The sequence below is a fragment of the Sciurus carolinensis genome, chromosome 7, assembly GCF_902686445.1.
Source record: "Sciurus carolinensis chromosome 7, mSciCar1.2, whole genome shotgun sequence".
In the NCBI taxonomy this organism is placed as follows: Eukaryota; Metazoa; Chordata; class Mammalia; order Rodentia; family Sciuridae; genus Sciurus; species Sciurus carolinensis.
In genome coordinates, this window is record NC_062219.1 from 65,997,890 (window position 1) to 66,018,335 (window position 20,446).

Below are 20,446 nucleotides of genomic sequence, written 5' to 3' on the forward strand. Positions count from 1 at the left end.
AGAACCTTGTAAGCGCTTCTGCATATCATGAGGCAGGCACCATGTTACTCGTAATTTGTTGGTAAGGAGACAAAGAATTAGAGAAGTTGTATCAGTCATGATTATTCAGGGGAACAGAACCAATGGGATAGTATATATGTGTATGTGGATATTGGTGACTATGGGGTATTGATTCCAGGACCTGCCAAGGATGCCAAAAATCTGTAGATGCTCAAGTCTTTTATACAAAATGGTGTAGTACTTACATAAAATCTAAACATCTCAAGATTACTTACAATACCTAATATAGTATAAATACTCCATAAGTAGTTGTTATACAGTATCATTTAGAGAACAATGACAACGAAAAAATATCAGTGCATATTCAATACCAACTTAATTTTTTTCTGAATATTTTGACCTATATTTGGTTGAATCCACAAATGCAGAACCTATGGATATGGAGGGCCAACTGTATACACACACACACACACACACACACATTCTTTCTTTCAAGGAATTGGGTCACATGATTGTGAGTGAGGTTGGCAAATCCACAATCTGCAGGGTAGGCCAGCAGGCAGGAGACTCAGGGAAGAGTCACAAGTTCAAGTCTGAAGAAAGTGTTCTGGCAGAGTTGTGTGTGTGTGTGTGTGTGTGTGTGTGTGTGCATTTGTGTCCTAAATCTCCTCCTTTTTCAGAGATAATAGACATATTGGATATGGGTCTAACTCAATGACCTCACTTAACGTTAATTAGCATTTTAAACACCTTATCTCCACATATAATCACATCCTAAGCCACCAAAGATTAGGACTTCAACACATGAATTGTATGTATATGTGTACGGAGACAGTTCAGCTCATACCAGAGGTTCAGTCATTTATTTAACAAATGAAATGACAAAGAAGTAATTATAAGGAATAGGTTCTTCAAGAGTCCCACATGTATACTCATGGACTGCTGCTTGAGTTGTTCAAAGACCTACATTGCTAAGGGACGATAGGTAAGAAACAACATCCCATGGATACCAGATTTAATCCTGGTTAACAGAACTGTTCCTATCTGTGAGTGACACATTTGAAATATTGATATATTAAATATAGGTATATATAGGACACACCCAGTATGTTAAATAGGTATTATCTCTGGGAACTGGGAATCCTGAGTTACTTTAACTTGCTTTGTTATCTGTATATTTAAATTCTCATTATAATGATATACATATAACTTTACATTTAAAATGTATAAAACATTTTAATAGTTTATGAATTTTAAACTAAAAAATTTTGAAAATTTGTTCTCAGCAGACATTCATTCAAAAGAAAATTATGTTCTTATCATGAACATGGTATGGTATCAGGAAGTAACATTACTAGAAAAGAAGAACACAAATAACCCCCATCTACACTCTGGTGGGAGAGACAGACAATTTTACATAGGCCGAGTAAAAATATCCGAGCTGAGAACCATAGGAGAATAGGAGAAGAGGAAGCAGCTGGGGATTTACAGAAGGATTTTGGAAATGGTGATTGACAAAAGTCTTCAGATATTTCAACAGATGCAGAAGTGAGGTGAAAATTAGTCTTAGGAGTAGAACAGTGGAAATTTGAAAGGGCATTGCCTGTTCACCATCTAGAGTGCTCATCCCAGAGAATTTAGAGCAGAGTAGTACTTGTGGTGGGGGTAAGAAAGTAGATATTGATGCATTTGTGAAAACTGGATGTAGAGGCAGTGCTAACTACGAAAATACACAGGATTGGTGTCAAAGAGGCAGCCTTGGAATTCAACTCTAAAAAGATAACCAGGGTAGCAGCTGCAACCCTGAGCTGCAACCTCTGCCATCTTAATAAGGACTCACAGAAACAGAGAGGATTCATTTTATGCTCTCCTATAAATGACTTTGTGAAAACACAACACTGATTCAACTATTTCTCTAAAACAGTCTTGCAGGTAGCTTCAGTCCATTTTCCTTTATACTCTTTTCTAAGACCTCCACAAACTTCATACTCCAGAGGACTTATTTGAAAATATAATTAAACTTAGAGATCTTCATTCTTTGCTCCTTGTCTGCCACGTATAAGTCAGATGCTGCTTCCTGACTGACTCCTTCCCAGTACAAAGTGGCCAACTAGGGCAAGGTGCACAGTTGGGAGCCATGCAGAGGATGCAGAGCTTGGCAAGCCCTACCCACTGGAGTCTTTTGGCATCTGATAAAATATCCCATGAGATCCAGGCTCACATTTAGGCAGCTCAGACATTTCTATTTTTATTCTTGTGCCATTTCCCAGTGAAATTTGCAAAGTCAAGTTATAGTTACATGCAAAGTAGGGATAAAGTTTAGTAAATGAGAGCCTACAAACTGAAGGAAAAAAAACTTAATTCTAGCCTGGAATGGAAAACAGCTGTGAGGGACCTGATATTTGAACTATCCTGAGCTATTATTATTATATTGTAAAGATTATTGTTTTATAAAGCAAGATTATTATTTTGCTTTGGCCGAGTGGATAATTGGGCTGATCTGCTGGATGTACACACAACATGAAGCAAAATGGTTTTTGACAGCAAGTGCAAGAAAGGAAGACAGACAATACTGCAGAACAGGTTCCACCAGTTTTGGATACACATAAATAGAACCGAACACACAGATATCATACAAAGGGTGTTGCTGCAACCTGCACAGTCATTAATTCAGAAACCAGTGAGGGGCGATGCGGAGATTAGAAAAGACAAAAAAATACACATAGAGAAAGCTGGAATCAGGTGGGACGCCGTCCTCTGATGGAGGAACAATGACCCAAAGCTAGCTCAGCATGTTTATTATATAGGTTTTATCATCAGAAGGGTTTTCTGTGAGAACGTTTCTTCAAGAAGGCAGGTTGAAGGTCAAAGTAATGGCAACCAATTATAATTATCTAGTTGTGCTCATAGCTCTATCCCTGGCAGCTGGTGTCTGAACTCAGGGTCAAGACTGATAGATAGCTCTGAGTCTTGTACAGAACCTCCTGAAGCAGGGCATCACCACAGAAACTGGGCAATCTTGACCTGCACTTATTCATAGGAAGTTCCCTGTGCAGGCACAGTTTCCTGCTATGAGGCTGTTGGAGACCATGATCCAAGTCACCTGTTCCCCACAGAGTATGTGCTTTAGTGACTAAATATATAGGGAGTTTTCTTTTTAACTATTCATCACAGGTAACAAATCTTTCATAAAGAAATTCTTTCCCCACTCATTTCTGGATTAAAGGCAAAACCAAAAACTTTGTAGCAAAGTTATATAGACTAAATGATAATTAGCACCTAAAAATAACTTCAAATAAAATCAAATAGAGAACTACCTACCTGCTGTTTTAACCTAGACAGTTAAATTAGCTTCTTTTTAAGACTGCATTGATATATCTGTAAAAGTGGGCACAATAATACACAAAGGCTTAGCACAAAATAAATGCCTGATAAATAAGGGCTATGTTAAATGGAATAATAAGGAATGACTAATGGTAATCAGAAATAAGTTATAGAAATATCATCATGAAAATAAGAATTGGGGAATCATGGAATCTAAAACCAAATTTATTTTGATAACAGTAGCTATTTCTTCTGAAGCATATGCTATGATCTATTGCCCTCTCCTCTTGCTGACACAATATATTTTAAATGCTGAAGTAGATTTACAAAATAGAAATCTGAGGATACTTGTCCATCTTTCTGAACTTACTGTAATAATACTCATAAACCCCTGGAGCAAGCAATTTTCTCTTATCTGGGGAAATTGGTCTCATGAACGTGTACAAATTCTCAGCAGTAAGCTGCACAGAAATTTTGTTCAAACTGGATACAGTGGTGCATGCCTGTACTCCGAGCAGCATGGGAGTCTGAGGCAGGAGGATCACAAGTTCAAAGCCAGCCTCAGCAACTTAGTGAGGTCCTAAGCAACTCAATGAGACCCTGCCCTAAATAAAATATAAAACAGGACTGGATATGGGTCAGTGGTTAAGCACTCCTGGGTTCAATCCCTAGTACCAAAAAAACAGAAGAAGAAATTTTGTTCTACATATTTCATAGGAAAATTATGCTTTTGGATAATAAAGTATACAATTTTTATAACCAAATTTCATACCATGCTTAGAATTCTACATTTCCTATGAACCAAACCAGCAGAGATGAAGTGAGTGGGGTTTTTCATTTTGTTTAAAAAATTAAAATATAAAAATTAGGAAAAATATATTAAAGTTTCAGTAGTTATTATTTACTCTTGTATGTTTTGGATAGGTTAAATTAAATTAAATTGTGGTTAACATAAAACCACAAGGTATTTATTGCATTGATTAATATAGAAGAATGAGACATAATTCTTAATCTCAAGGAACTTGTAATGTAGCACAGAAATGAAATAACAATACAAATAATATCTTAAGGAAACCCCACATGAGATGTACCCAGCACTGTGTGTGAAGTGTGATGTAACACAGAGCTGAGGAGGAGGGATGCTTTCTTGGGGAGGAACATCTGGCCTATCCTTTGGAGACTCAGTGAAATTTGTGTAAGAAAAGGGAAAAGCAAATTTGTAGAGAACAAAATGCATAGCAGATTAAGGAAACAACAACAACAACAACAAAAGTCAACTTTGGCTAATGCTGGGGGTGCTGTGAATCATATGTAATACATCAAAATGGCAGACTGGGCCGTGTATGAAGCATTAGAACCTCAGCCATTGCAAGCAGGTGAATCATTGTACTGAGAGGTGATCCTGATGGAAAAATTGTTCATGTGAGTAGTGGTAAGGATGACAAATTCGTTGAGAACTGATCTAGTCAATGAAAGGGAACTTTCATCCACAGGGATGCCGACTACTTCTGCAAGGACCAATGTGATCAGGGAGTTTGAAGACTGTTGTAATTTTCTAAACAAAAGGAAACTAAGTCCAACATCTAGTACAAGATGCAAGTTGAATCTCTTTGAACCTTTGTTCCCTCCCCCAAATCACACTAAAATGACAATAAAGGAGTTTTAGTTTTAGAGCATAAGCCTGAAAGGACAAGGGAAATGGAAATTAGTCAATAGCAAGAAAGTTCAGAGCTTAAAAAGTAGATGGATGAACAAAAACATAGAAATCTGAGAAATAGCACGAATTAAAAGTGCATCCAACTTACATGATAGAATTCTCAGTGGCTCAGGAATTGGTGGCACCAGGTGTGTAGGTGAATTTAGAGTGATAAACAAGATCAACTGAAAGTTTGTTTATTAGAAAAATAATAGTGCTCTCTATTCTTTCCAGTATCCTACAAAGTCAAGATGACCTCCTTCTTGGAATCTGGTAGAAAACAAGAGATCTGCTCTCTGATGATGGTAAAATAGAGGGGGTCTTTGGACTGGAGAACAATAGGCATATTTGAGGGCAAGATTATTGCATGAAAACAGGAACATCTACTGAACATTTACTTTAAATCTGAGACCTTCAGCATTATCTCTCCTCTCATATACTATTATGTAGGCAATGTGGCCTATGCTATGCAACCAGAAACTGGAGATTCTTCCCTGGGGAATCTAAGTGGCCAAGAGGAAAAGTTTTAAAGAAATTGCTCCATAGCTGTTTCCCCAAAATCAAATCTGGACCTTTGGGTTTACTTTTTGGTCAAGTTGCTTATCCATAGTTCCACCTGATCATTTTAGGCTTCCAAAAGCCTCTTGGTGGGTCATTTTTAAATATCAGCTAATATACCAGGATCGTCACAAATTTGAACGAAACATCTGATATTAATGATAGAAACCAAAGTAAAACCTTGGAGAAACAGATTATGGTGGGAAAAGAAAGTCTTAAAGAAACCAATCATTAGTATCCTCTGTGTGACAAAAGAAGAGATTGCATTCAGGAAGCAGAAACAGGTGCTTTGAAATGGAACAGAGAACAACAACAACTAAACTATTGAAAATTAAAAGTATGATAGCAGAAATGGAAAAAAAAAACTCTCTGAGAATGATTGGGAATTAGGAAAATCTCTCAGATTCAGAGGATAAGAGGTACAATCCAAGTAATTCAACATTTCAAATATTAGGAAATTCAAAATGAGAAAACAGAAAGTGCAGAGGAATAATTTTCAAATATATTTGGAAAAGGCTCCCTGAGTTCTCAGCAAAATGGATAAAAATAGATATATAATGGGGTATGTCACTGTGAAATTTCAGGAACATTGGAAACCAAGAAAATATCCTACAAGCTCTCAGAGAGTTAGAAAAATAAACAGGAAGAGAAGAAGCAGGTTCTTAGAAAGGATTGAGAATAAAAATGTCACAGACAATGGTAATGCTGGAGGTTAGAAGACATTAGTTTCTGACCTACAATTCTGTGCCTATGCTATCAATAAAATGTGAGGGTAAAATAAAAAAGCCTCAACAAAATTACCTTTCATGCACCTTCACTCAGATACAACTCCAACAAAATAAAAGCACAGTTAGAAAGAAGACATGGGGTACAGAAAACAGAGATGTGACCTAAGAGTGAGAAAAAGGGAATCACCAGGGTGATGCTAAATCTAGATCTCAGTACAACAGGACTGAAAGCCAGCCTGTTTTGCCATCTTCAAGGAGCAAACCTCTGGTTTTCTGCCTGGTCAGTAGAGCAGTCTTCATGGAGCAGGTTCAGTGAGAACTGAATTGAAAGGTCTTAAATGTACTGAGTAGATACCAACACAATTGTGGGGGTGAGGTATTTGTAGTTGAATTCATGACAGAAAATTAAGCAAATAAAATTTTAAGGGAAACAAACTGTTAAGTAGAGAAAAGGAAAGAAATTGTGCCATGTGGCTCTCTAAGAAAAAGCCTTTACTTAGTCATAACACTATGTACACTGATCCAAACAAAATCACAGTATATTTATATTTGAAGGATAAAGACTTTGAAATGTATAGAGGGAGTTAGGGAGAAAGAGAGTTGAATTTTGATCTTCTATTGTAAGATTTAATAGTTAGTACCTACAATTAAAAGTTCAAGCAGTGGCAGTATATGTATGCTATTTAGAGGCAAGGATGGATGCCAAAAGGATCGTCTGAAGAGCAGGAAGTGGTTGGTTCCAGGAATCAGGAAATGAAAGTGGGAAAGAGTCTAAAATTAGATGAAAGTGCGAGATAAGGTGGGAGTGGTAGAGAAATGAATTTTAGGACTAGATGAGAGAGATACTAAAATTAAAGATACAGGGCTGGGCAATAGATTGGATAAAGAGTAGAAAAAGAATGACAGGGGATTCAGTCAGGGCAACTGAGAGTTACCCAGGGTGACTTCCATACTGTTTTCCACAATGACTATACTAATTTGCATTCCTATAATATCTTTCAAGCACTTGTTCTCCTTTATCATTTTGATAATATCTGTTTTAAATTGAGTGGGGTGACATCTCATTGTGGTTTTGATGCTTTGTAAGAACCTACTCCTCCTACTCCATAAAGTCACTAACAAAATTAGGAAATAAAGGGAAAATGTGAGTTTTGGTGGGGGCAGATAAAGGGAGATAATTGTGTATAAAGAAATACAAAACTTGCAGTGCAAAATATTCCACTTCTGATTCTGCTCTTTGTCCAGGTGGCCTTGAGCCACACTTAATCTCCAAGGGTTGAAGTGCTCTTACCTGTCCAGCAGGAGAGGCAGTAGAGGATAACAGTGTCGGCATTCTCTGTTGTCATACGTTGTGTTTGAGTAGGCAGGGCAGCACTTAGGATAGAAAGTACTTCATATGAGTTTTCTACTCTTACGTAGGTAAACTAATATCCTTTCTGTCTCTAAGTTTTTTTATAAAGTTTTTATGAATATGTTGTATTGGGTTAGAAGGAGGATTAGGACAAGCAGTTGGAAATATTCTTTTGAAACTTGCATAGAAAGGATGATAAAGATTTCAAAGTTGTTTGACTAAAGGTGATTGCTAAAGCTGGTGAATTAGACTACTAAAATAGGAAAGAAAAGACTGACACTATAAACTAAAATATTTAATTGAACATAAGCTATACATGGATAAACTTGAAAAATCAGGAAAGAAGCCATGTGAAAGTTTCAGTAGAATTTTTCCAGGTGGACACCAGGTGCCATAAACCTAATGGTAAGAATTTAAGCCTTGCTGAATACAGGGTACATGTCTGTATTCCAGTAACTCATGAGGCTGAAGCAGGAGGATCTCATGACTGAGGCCAGCCTCAGCAACTTAGTGAGACCCTAAATAATTTAGCAACATCCTGTCTCAAAGTAAAAAATAAGAAGGACTGAGAATATAGTTCAATGGAAAAGCACCCTGGGTTCAATCCCCAGTACCAAAAAAAAATTAAGCCTTGCTTCTGAACAGACCAGGATATGAGTCTTCATTCTTCAGCTGTGTGAGTTGGGAATTTATTTTTTCTATCTAAACCCATTCTACCTTAGCCAGGAGACACAGAAAAAATCTGAACAAATTAATTTATGTTATGTGCAATGTGCCCAATGCAGTGCCTATTATACAATAGACATTTAAAAATTTTTAACTGATAAAATTTTACCTATAAACTGAGTACATAATGTGACATTTTGACACATTCACTCATTGTATAAGGTTCAAATCAGGGTAACCTATTTCTTAACTATTTATCATTTCTTCATGGTGAAACACTCAAAATCCTTTCTTCTATTTCTTAACTATTTATCATTTCTTCATGGTGAAACACTCAAAATCCTTTCTTCTAACTTTTAAAAATGTACAATATGTTATTTATATTCACCCTAATGTAGTATATCAGAACTTCTTATTCCTATCTAACTATAAGTTAATACCAGATCATCAACCTTTCCCTATGATTTTCTTCGTGTTTCCTCAGCCTCTGGTAATTATCATTCTACCCTCGACTTCTCTGGGAGCAACTTTTGTAGATTCCATGTGTAAGTGCGATCTTATGGTACTTGCCCTTTTGTGCCTGACTTATTTTATTAACATAATGACCTCGAATTCCATCCATGTTGTCACAAACAACAGGATTTCATTCATTTTCTAGAACTGGTTGATATTCCTCTGTGTGTAACTATCATGTTTTCTTCACCCATTCATCATGGACACTTAGGTTGTTTCTACTTCTTGGTTACTGTGAATAGTGCTGCAATAAACATGGGGATGCAGGTGTCTCTTCAGCATAAAGATTTCACTTCCTTTGGATATACACCCAGGAGTAGGATTGCTGGATCATATAATAGTTATATTTAAAAAATTTTTTGGAACTTCCATACTGTTCTACATGATGGCTGTACTAATTTGCATTCCTATGATATGCTCCAAACAATTGCTATCCTTTATCTTTTTGATAATATCTGTTTTTAATTGAGTGAGATGATATCTCACTGTGATTTTGATTTGATTTGCATATTCCTAACCAATTAGTGATATTGAACTTTTTTTTTTCATTTGTATGTCTTCCTTGGAAAAAATGTCTATTTAGATCTATTGCCTGTGTTTTAATTGTATTATTTGTTTTTCTGAGTTTTCTAAGTCCCTTATATATTCTGCATATTAACTTCCTGTCAGATGTACAGTTTACAAGTATTTTCTGCCATCCTGTATGTTGTCTTATCACTCTATTTCCTTTTCTATGCAGCAGCTTTTTAGTTTCATTTAATTCCAATTTTCTGTGTTTGCTTTTGTTTCCTATGCTTTGGGGTTCTTGTCCAAAAAAATCCTTGTCCATTTTAATGCCCTGAAGTGTCTTCTCTATGTTATCTTTTATTAGTTTTCTAGTTTTAGATCTTTCAATTAGATCTTTAACCCATTTTGAGTTGATTTTTTGTTATTTTGCAAATGGATGTCCAATTTCCCCAACACCATTTATAGAAAAGGCTGTTCTTTTTCCAAGGCATGTTCTTTGCATCTTTGTCTGGAATCAGTTGGCTATAGATACATAGATTTACTTTTAAGGCTTTCAATTCGGTTCCATTTGTCTTTATCTGTTATTATGCCCATAAAATACTGCTTTAATTACTATAGTTTAGTAATTTGTTTTGAAATCCAGTGGTGCAATTCATTTGCTTTGTTCTTTTTGCTCATAATGCCTTTAACTCTGTGTGTGTGTATGTGTGTGTGTATTTCCATATAATCATTATGATTATTTTTCTAGTTCTCTGAGAAAAGTCATAGGTAATTTGACAGATTGCTTTGTTTCATATGGGCACTGTAATACTATTGATTCCTCTAATCATGAACATTGAATGCTTTTCCATTTCTTTGTGTTCTCTTCAATTTATTTCATCAGTGTTCTATTGTTTTCCTGTGGAATTTTTTTTATATATAAGATTATATCATCTGCAAAAGGTTATGATTTTACTTATTCTTTTTCAATTTAGTCACCCTTTATTTCTTTCTCTTGTCTAACTGCCCTGACTAGGATTTTCAGTACTATGTTGAATATTAGTGGTGGAAGTGGGCATTCCTGTCTTCTCTAGATCTAATAGGGAAAGTTTTCAGTTTTTTTCTCCTTAAGTGTGATTGTAGGTGTTTGTTTTTTATATCTATCCTTTGTTATGTTGAGGTATGTTTCTATGCTTAATTTATTCAGTGTTTTAACCATGAAGAAATGTTGAATTTTATTAAATGCCTTTTATGTATATATTGAAAGGATCATATGGTTTTAATTCTTTATTCCATTGATGTGGTGTAGCATGCTTATTGATTTGCACTTGTCAAACCATTCTTGCAGCCTGGGATGAATTTCATTTGATTCCGTTGGCTAGTCTTTTGTTAAAGATTTTTCAATCTATGTTCCACAAAGATATTGGCATGTAGTTAGCTTCTTTCTTTCTTTCTTTCTTTTCTTTCTTTCTTTCTTTCTTTCTTTCTTTCTTTCTTTCTTTCTTTCTTTCTTTCTTTGTTCTTGTCTGGTTTTGGTACCAGGACTTTTTAAAGAATACCATCTTCTTAGGACATGCATTTGAATGTTCTACCCCCTAGAGACAGTTTACACTCATAATTGGGATTATTTACAACCATGAACTGTATGTACATGGGGTACATCTATGTCCATGTCTTCTGAAAAATGAGCTGTTTCTTTTCCTGAGTCAATCTCTTTCATAGGTTTCCTTTCCCATCAATCAGAGCCTCACCTTGCTTAGGGTCCCTTTGCTGCCATCATAGTCTAATAAGTGCTCTTAAACTTTTTTCTACTCTGTAATTGAAGCAAACCAATGACCTCATCCACACTACCATGACCAGGAGTAATGTAATATTTATAAAGTAGGCATGCTATTTTGCATCTGTATACTGAGTAAATGCCCAGTCCTATCTCTATACTCTCAAGAGTTATGGATGGATTTGAGAATTCTCTAGTTTGAGAATTCTCGAATTTCAAATCCTGGGAAATAATAAGCTGACTTGACATTATTATATCCAGTAACTAAAAGAGTGCAGAAAATATCAGATTTGATAGGTAGGATATGAAATCACTAGAGGTTGGTTACCAAAATTTTTAAATGTAGGAGCAACAATGAAGTAGGAGCAACAATGTATATTTGTTTTATTGATGCCAATCTTTCTATAATCCAAAGCATTTGTCTGTGTGTTTGAGGAATATAGGAAAAGTTTTAAAATGACAACAAAATAAAACATTATCCCTGGGGTATGTAGATTGACCTAGGTATAACTAACCATGAATTAGGATCTTACATTAATTCTTTTTTTTTTTTTTTTTTTTTTTTTTGTGTTGCTGGGGATCGAACGCAGGGGGTTGTGCTTGCAAGGCAAGCACTCTACCAACTGAGCTATCTCCCCAGTCCCTTACATTAATTCTTATAGCAGAGTCATGATACCCTCATGATCAACATCTTTCCTTCATATTTGAGCATTCATATTTTTTAAAAGGTGTAAAAATATTTTTGTATTTTAAAGAATTTGTATGCAAGAAATCTAATGCAACTCAGAATGTCTATTTTACCCTCCAAATTGTGTAATCACAACCCTATGTTTGAAAATGAGTCTTTGGGAATGGAAAGAAAAAATGGAGAATCTTTCATGTCCTACACTATGCATCAGAGAAAATGGACCTAATTCAGAACAAGAGAGATATGGAAAAGGAGAGGTACTTAAAACTGTTTGATTGTCTACCAAAAAGCTAATTTTCTCACTGCTCTGTTTCTAGCAAACCATACTGTATCATGAAGATGTGAGGTTAATTCTCCATTATATGTCCTAAGTTTGACTCTAGTGGGAGGGTAAGAATTCAACTGATTTTAGGCACATTGATAAGGTTTAAACCAATACTCAGAACTATGAATGATTCTTAAGGTTTTATGTGTGGAAGAGTTGTGGCCCAACTCAAGTTAATCAACAGGATCTAAATATTGTATATATTAGGCAAAGTTTTGCACAGCAGAGAAACAATTGCTTAGGTTCACCAAGACATGGATGGAAAGACCCTCCTCTTTTCTCTCTCCGCCAGACTTTAGTATGTTTTTCCTCGTATCCCTAGCACCTGGAATTATGGCTGGCATGGGGAAAGAGTGCTGACCTTAAAGTTAGAGAATTTGTGTGTGTTACATGACTTTGGCCAACACTTAAAGAATCAGTTCTTCTTTCTCATAAAATGAGAATAATAATACCTTTCAGGGTTATTATGAAGGCTATCTGATTGAATGTATAAAATGTGCCCACTTAGGCTCTGGCATGTATTTAGAATTCAATACATCTTAGCTAGTTTATGTTATTTTGAATGGTCCTAGATATATGACTAAAACACTGATCTTTGTCTGCCTCATAAGTAGAGAAAACTTCCTCTGTACACACCAACCCTCCTTCATTCTATTGTGGCCAGACAGGCATGAGCCTGTTGGCACTGCTAGCTGTAATCTCCACAACCATTTTCAGTGGGCGAAGACTGAGAAAGGCAATTGTGATCAAATGCCAGATGCTCTTGGATGCTGAATTGATATTAATTAATCCTCAGTAGCAGCATTTTGGCAACCTTGAGTTGTGTGACCTTTCAAGCTGGATGGAATTATGCTCCAATGATTCCTTTTCTCAGCCAAGTCCTATAGATCCTTCTTATCTTTTGGCAGAATTCTCTGCATACTATAATTTCCTGAGAAGTCTGCAGTTGGCACCTGAAATGTGTTGGTGGTTAGTAAGCAGGATGTGAGACATTGTTTACTGAACTTGGACGACAAGAATCCACCAAATAAGTGTTGTAAAGATGCACAAATTCTCTTTGCAGTTCTATGGATGCTGAGGAAGATGGATTTAGGAAACAGTCTTTTGCCTTTCACCTCCAGTCACTCAGAAGGCCTGTGGTTATTTGACAGGGTCACCTGCTCTGACATGGATTATTGCTGGCAAAAACACTGCTTCTCTCAGAGGAGTAAGAACCTTAAATTTAGTGCCTTTGGTAGCATGAGATTTACCTGAGTTTTTAGCCATTCCCCCCTCATTTTTCTCTGCCTGCTCATGGAAAGGTTTTTTTTTTTTTTTTTTTTTTTTTTAAATGTGATTTTATTCTGCATTTGAAATGAAGATAGCAGGAGTTAGTCACAAAACTGAAACAGGACTGACAATTTGAGCACTACCTGGGTCTCTTTCTGCCTGGGGTCAGGGTGCCCATGCATTGACCATGGTATGGATACTTATAAGAAATGATCATGTAAGGTTCTAATCATCTTTTGAATACCTACAACTGCATATTTTTGCATCTGGTGTTTAATGCAATTAAAAATCTGTGAAGATGATTCTTAGGACTATGGTAATAATAATTATTATTTTGTAACTGAAGATACTGCAACTACTGTTAATGTTATTTTCCCCCCTGGATCAACCAAACACTTGTTACAGCACATTGAAATGCCCAGTTTGCTTTTCTCTCTCCTCCACCAGATTTTAATATGTTTTTCATTGTATCCAGTACCTGGAATTACTACTGGCACAGAATAAACTGTGCAATAAATAGTTGTTGAATGAGTGAATGGTGAACTAGCAGGACACAAATGATGTTGCCAAAAATGTAGTTAATCTGATGAAAAGTAGCATTTCCACATATGTTCTCCATAGCTGCAACCTTTGGTTGGCCAACCCTATCCTTTGGATAAATATGTTTCTCAGGAAAGCCTTCTTTCATGTTTTTCATCTTGTTTGTATGTTTTCTAAATACAAAGACGATGTTTGTTTTTACACAGCATACTATTCTCAGCACTTGGTAGAGTCTGGCATGCTATAGACACATAAAGTACATGTTATAATAATACACTATGCTCTGACTTCTCATCTTTATCTATACTATCAAATTGTCTAGGCATTTACTACACTACATTTAGGCCATGACCACTATTTTCTTTTTTTTTCTTTTTTTTTTTTTTTGGAATTTTCTCTCCATAGGGAAATTTAAAGTTTTCTTTTTTTTTTTTTTTATTTTTTATTTTTTTTTTATTTATTGTGAACCAATGGGATACATGTTCTTTCTGTTTGTACATAGAGTAAAGGCATACCATTTGTGTAATCATACGTTTACATAGGGTGATGTTGGTTGATTCATTCTGTTATTTTTTCCCCTTCCCCCCACCCCTCCCATCCCTCTTTTCCCTCTATACAGTCCTTCCTTCCCCCATTCTTGCCCCCCTCCCTAACCCTCACTCTAACCCTAAAACTAACCCCTCCCACCCCCCATTATGTATCATCATTCACTTATCAGCGAGATCATTCTTCCTTTGGTTTTTTGAGATTGGCTTATCTCACTTAGCATGATATTCTCCAATTTCGTCCATTTGCTTGCAAATACCATAATTTTATCATTCTTTATGGCTGAGTAATATTCCATTGTATATATATGCCACAGTTTCTTTATCCATTCATCAACTGAAGGGCATCTAGGTTGGTTCCACAATCTGGCTATGGTGAATTGAGCAGCAATGAACATTGATGTGGCTGTATCTCTGTAGTATGCTGATTTTAAGTCCTTTGGGTATAGGCCAAGGAGTGGGATAGCTGGGTCAAATGGTAGTTCCATTCCAAGTTTTTTAAGGAATCTCCATACTGCTTTCCAGAGTGGTTGCACTAATTTGCAACCCCACCAGCAACGTATGAGTGTACCTTTTTCCCCACATCCTCGCCAACACCTGTTGTTGCTTGTGTTTTTGATAATCGCCATTCTGATTGGGGTGAGATGGAATCTTAGGGTGGTTTTGATTTGCATTTCTTTTATTACTAGAGATGTTGAACATTTTTCCATATGTTTGTTGATTGTTTGTAGGTCTTCTTCTGTGAAGTGTCTGTTCATTTCCTTAGACCATTTGTTGATTGGATTATTTGTAGTCTTGGTGTTGAGTTTTTTGAGTTCTTTATAGATTCTGGAGATTAGTGCTCTATCTGAAGTGTGATTGGCAAAGATTTTCTCCCACTCTGTAGGTTCTTTCTTCACATTGCTGATAGTTTCCTTTGCTGAGAGAAAGCTTTTTAGTTTGAATCTATCCCAGTTGTTGATTCTTGCTTTTATTTCTTGTGCTATGGGAGTCCTGTTGAGGAAGTCTGGTCCTAAGCCGACATGTTGAAGATCTGGACCTACTTTTTCTTCTATAAGATGCAGGGTCTCTGGTCTGATTCCAAGGTCCTTAATCCATTTTGAGTTTAGTTTTGTGCACGGTGAGAGATATGGGTTTATTTTCATTTTGTTGCATATGGATTTCCAGTTTTCCCAGCACCATTTATTGAAGAGGCTATCATTTCTCCATTGCATATTTTTGGCCCCTTTGTCTAGTATGAGGAAATTATATTTGTTTGGGTTTGTGTCTGTGTCCTCTATTCTGTACCATTGATCTACCTGTCTATTTTGGTACCAATACCATGCCGTTTTTGTTACTATTGCTTTGTAGTACAGTTGAAGTTCAGGTATTGCAATACCCCCTGCTTCATTTTTCCTGTGAAGAATTGCTTTAGCAATTCTGGGTTTCTTATTCTTCCAGATGAATTTCATGATTGCTTGTTCTACTTCTGTAAGGTACATCATTGGGATTTTAATTGGAATTGCATTGAATCTGTATAGCACTTTTGGTAGTATGGCCATTTTGACAATATTAATTCTGCCTATCCAGGAACATGGGAGATCTTTCCATCTTCTAAGGTGTTCCTTAATTTCTTTCTTTAGTGTTCTGTAGTTCTCATTGTAGAGGTCTTTCACCTCTTTTGTGAGATTGATTCCCAAGTATTTTATTTTTTTTGAGGCTATTGTGAATGGAGTAGTTTTCCTAACTTCTCTTTCTGAAGATTCATCACTTATGTATAAAAATGCATTGGATTTATGAGCATTGATCTTGTATCCTGCTACTTTACTGAATTCACTTATGAGTTCTAAGAGTTTTCTGGTGGAATTTCCTGGTTCCTCTAAGTATATAATCATATCATCAGCAAATAGGGATAGTTTGAGTTCTTCTTTTCCAATTCGTATCCCTTTAATTTCTTTGGTCTGTCTAATTGCTCTGGCTAGAGTTTCAAGGACGATATTGAATAGGAGTGGTGAGAGAGGGCATCCCTGCCTTGTTCCAGATTTTAGGGGGAATGCTTTCAGTTTTTCACCATTAAGAATAATATTAGCCATGGGCTTAGCATAGATGGCCTTTACAATGTTAAGGAACGTTCCCACTATCCCTATTTTTTCTAGTGTTTTGAGCATGAAGGGGTGCTGTATTTTATCAAATGCTTTTTCTGCATCTATTGAAATAATCATGTGATTCTTGACTTTAAGTCTGTTGATATGGTGAATTACATTTATTGATTTCCTGATGTTGAACCAACCTTGCATCCCTGGGATGAAACCCACTTGATCATGGTGCACTATCTTTTTAATACATTTTTGTATGCGATTTGCTAAAATTTTGTTGAGAATTTTTGCGTCGATGTTCATTAAGGATATTGGTCTGAAATTTTCTTTCCTCGATGTGTCTCTGTCTGGTTTAGGTATCAGGGTGATATTGGCTTCGTAGAATGAGTTTGGGAGGGTTCCCTCCTCTTCTATTTCATGAAATAATTTGAAGAGTATTGGAATGAGCTCTTCTTTAAAGGTTTTGTAGAACTCGGCTGAGAAACCATCAGGTCCTGGACTTTTCTTTGTTGGTAGGCTTTTGATGACTTCTTCTATTTCATTACTTGAAATTGGTCTATTTAAATTGTGTATGTCCTCCTCGTTTAGTTTAGGCAATTCATAGGTCTCTAGAAACTTGTTGATATCTTCAAAATTTTCTATTTTGTTGGAATATAGATTTTCAAAATAGCTTCTAATTATGTTTTGTATTTCAGTCGAGTCTGTTGTGATATTTCCTTGTTCATTCCGAATTTTGGTGATTTGGGTTTTCTCTCGTCTTCTCTTTGTTAGTGTGGCTAAAGGTTTATCAATTTTGTTTATTTTTTCGAAGAACCAACTATTTATTTTGTCAATTTTTTGTATTGTTTCTTTCGTTTCAATTTCGTTGATTTCAGCTCTGAGTTTAACTATTTCCTGTCTTCTACTACTTTTGGTGTTGGTCTGTTCTTCTTTTTCTAGGGCTTTGAGCTGTAGTGTTAGGTCATTTATTTTTTGAGTTTTACTTCTTTTATTAAATGCGCTCCATGAAATAAATCTTCCTCTAAGTACCGCTTTCATAGTGTCCCAGAGATTTTGATATGATGTTTCTTTGTTCTCGTTTACCTCTAAGAATTTTTTAATTTCCTTCCTAATATCTTCTGTTATCCATTCCTCATATAATAGCATATTGTTTAATCTCCAGGTGTTGGAGTAATTTCTGTTTTTTGCTCTTTCATTTATTTCTAGTTTCAATCCATTATGGTCTGATAAAATACAAGGAAGTGTCTCTATCTTCTTGTATTTACTAACATTAGCTTTGTGGCATAATATATGGTCTATTTTAGAGAAGGATCCATGTGCTGCTGAGAAGAAAGTGTATTCACTCTTCATTGGATGGTATATTCTATAAATGTCTGTTAAGTCTAAATTATTGATTGTGTTATTGAGATCTATGGTTTCTTTGCTCAATTTTTGTTTGGAAGATCTGTCCAGTGGTGAGAGAGGCGTGTTAAAATCACCTAGTATTATTGTATTGTGGTCTATTTGGTTTCTGAGATTGAGAAGAATTTGTTTGACATACATGGGTGAGCCACTGTTTGGGGCATAGATATTTATGATTGTTATGTCTTGCTGATTTATGGTTCCCTTAAGCATTATGAAATGTCCTTCTTTATCCCTTCTGATTAACTTTGGCTTGAAGTCCACTTTATCTGAAATGAGGATGGATACCCCAGCTTTTTTGCTGGGTCCATGTGCATGGTAAGTTTTTTCCCATCCTTTCACCTTTAGTCTATGGGTATCTCTTTCTAAGAGATGAGTCTCTTGCAGGCAACATATTGTTGGATCTTTCTTTTTTATCCAATCTGCCAGTCTATGTCTTTTGATTGATGAATTCAGGCCGTTAATATTCAGGGTTATTATTGAGATATGATTTGTATTCCCGGTCATTTGACTCATTTTATTCATTTATTTGCTTATTTTTGACACAACTTGGTTCCTCTTTATTTGAGAGTTCCTTTAGGATATCTCCTCCCTTTGCTGATTTGCTTCTTTGTTTTTCATATCTTCTTCATGGAATATTTTGCTGAGAATGTTCTGTAATGCTGGCTTTCTTTTTGTATATTCTTTTAGCTTTTGTTTATCATGGAAGGATTTTATTTCGTCGTCAAATCTGAAGGTAAGTTTTGCTGGGTATAAGATTCTTGGTTGGCATCCATTTTCTTTTAGGGCTTGAAAAATGTTATTCCAGGCCCTTCTAGCTTTTAGGGTCTGGATTGAAAAATCTGCTGATATCCGTATTGGCTTCCCCCTGAATGTAATTTGGTTCTTTTCTCTCACAGCCTTTAAGATTCTGTCTTTATTTTGTATGTTAGGTATTTTCATTATAATGTGCCTTGGTGTGGGTCTGTTGTAATTTTGTGTATTTGGAGTCCTGTAAGCCTCTTGAACTTGATTTTCCATTTCATTCTTCAGATTTGGGAAATTTTCTGAAATTATCTCATTGAATAGGTTGTGCATTCCTTTGGTTTGTTTCTCTAAGCCTTCCTCAATCCCAATAATTCTTAAATTTGGCCTTTTCATGATATCCCATAGTTCTTGGAGATTCTGTTCATGATTTCTTACCATCTTCTCTGTTTGTTCGACTTTGTTTTCGAGGTTAAATATTTTGTCTTCAATATCTGAGGTTCTGTCTTCCAGGTGTTCTATCCTATTGGTTGTGCTTTCTATGGAGTTCTTAATTTGGTTTATTGTTTCCTTCATTTCAAGGATTTCTGTTTGGTTTTTTTTCAATATCTCTAACTCTTTATTGAAATGGTCTTTTGCTTCCTGTATTTGCTCTTTTAACTGTCTATTGGTGCGTTCATTCAATGCCTGCATTTGCTCTTTCATTTCATCGTTTGCTTCCCTTATCATGTTGATTATGTACATTCTGAACTCCCTTTCTGACATTTCTTCTGCCATGCTGTCATTGGATTTTATTGATATAACATCCAGATTTGTTTGATGCATTTTCTTCCCTTGTTTTCTCATATTGTTCAGGTATCAGTGGACTGCAGAGATGTTGCAGATTTCCTCTATTGACTTATAATGTCCCTGAAGATTGCTAGCGTATCCCCTCTTATCCTTCAGTAGCCTGAAGTCTTAGAGGAAGTTGATACTTCGGTGTTCCCCTAGGTAGCTGCCTCTCTAGGGGTGGTGGTCTTCAGGTGGGGTATATTCCCTGCTAGAGGGCAGAGGTGCCTCTACTTGTTGACCAATGGTCATCCAAAGGGGTACTAGACTGCGGGCTGAGGCAAGGCCTGTTTGGGCCTGTGTCTCTGGTTTTACCGTCTTTGTGGGAAAACCTCACTCGGCGGGGAAGACCCACCCGGTGGGGAGGTCTCGCTAGTCCGTTCCCCTCCTAGAGGTTCCCCTCAGTCCACAACTACCGCCTGGGCAGGGCAGCCTTCCCAAGCAACGTTTCCAGGGGCCTGGACCTACCTCCTGGGCTTGGGAGCCCTGCCCTTTGCAGACGAGTCTCCTTAGGTGGCCCCTCCTCAGAGAGCTGCCCGAAGTCCTGGAACCTTCGCTCCACCCCTCAGCTGGTCTCTGTGTAGCTCTCCTGGGCCTGGGAGCCTCACCCTTCGTAGACGAGTCTCTTTAGGTTGTCCCTTCTTAGAGAAGTTGCCCGAAGTCCTGGAACCTTCACTTCGCCCCTCAGCTTGTCTCTGTGTAGTTCATTCAAGAAAAGGTGCCTAGGTCCCTGGACCGGACCTTGCTATGCACCTAATCGCCTGGCTATGCGACCCGCCCTCTGACCAGTCACTTGGAGCCTCGTACATATGTTCCAAGCCCCAGTGACCCGTCGTCGCTCGTCTCTTCCTCCAGACAGCCACCCAGTGCTCTGTGTGGGCGCTTGGAGACCAAGCCACTCACTGCGTACCTCCACCTCCTCTGGGCAGTCC

At 36.7% G+C, this 20,446-nt stretch overlaps 1 pseudogene; it reads right to left on the bottom strand.

The window, feature by feature from the left end:
* The window catches only part of LOC124989234 (structural maintenance of chromosomes protein 4-like), a 35,146-nt pseudogene extending 27,507 nt beyond the window's left edge, over positions 1–7,639 (bottom strand).
* Positions 7,640–20,446: the final 12,807 nt, after the last annotated feature.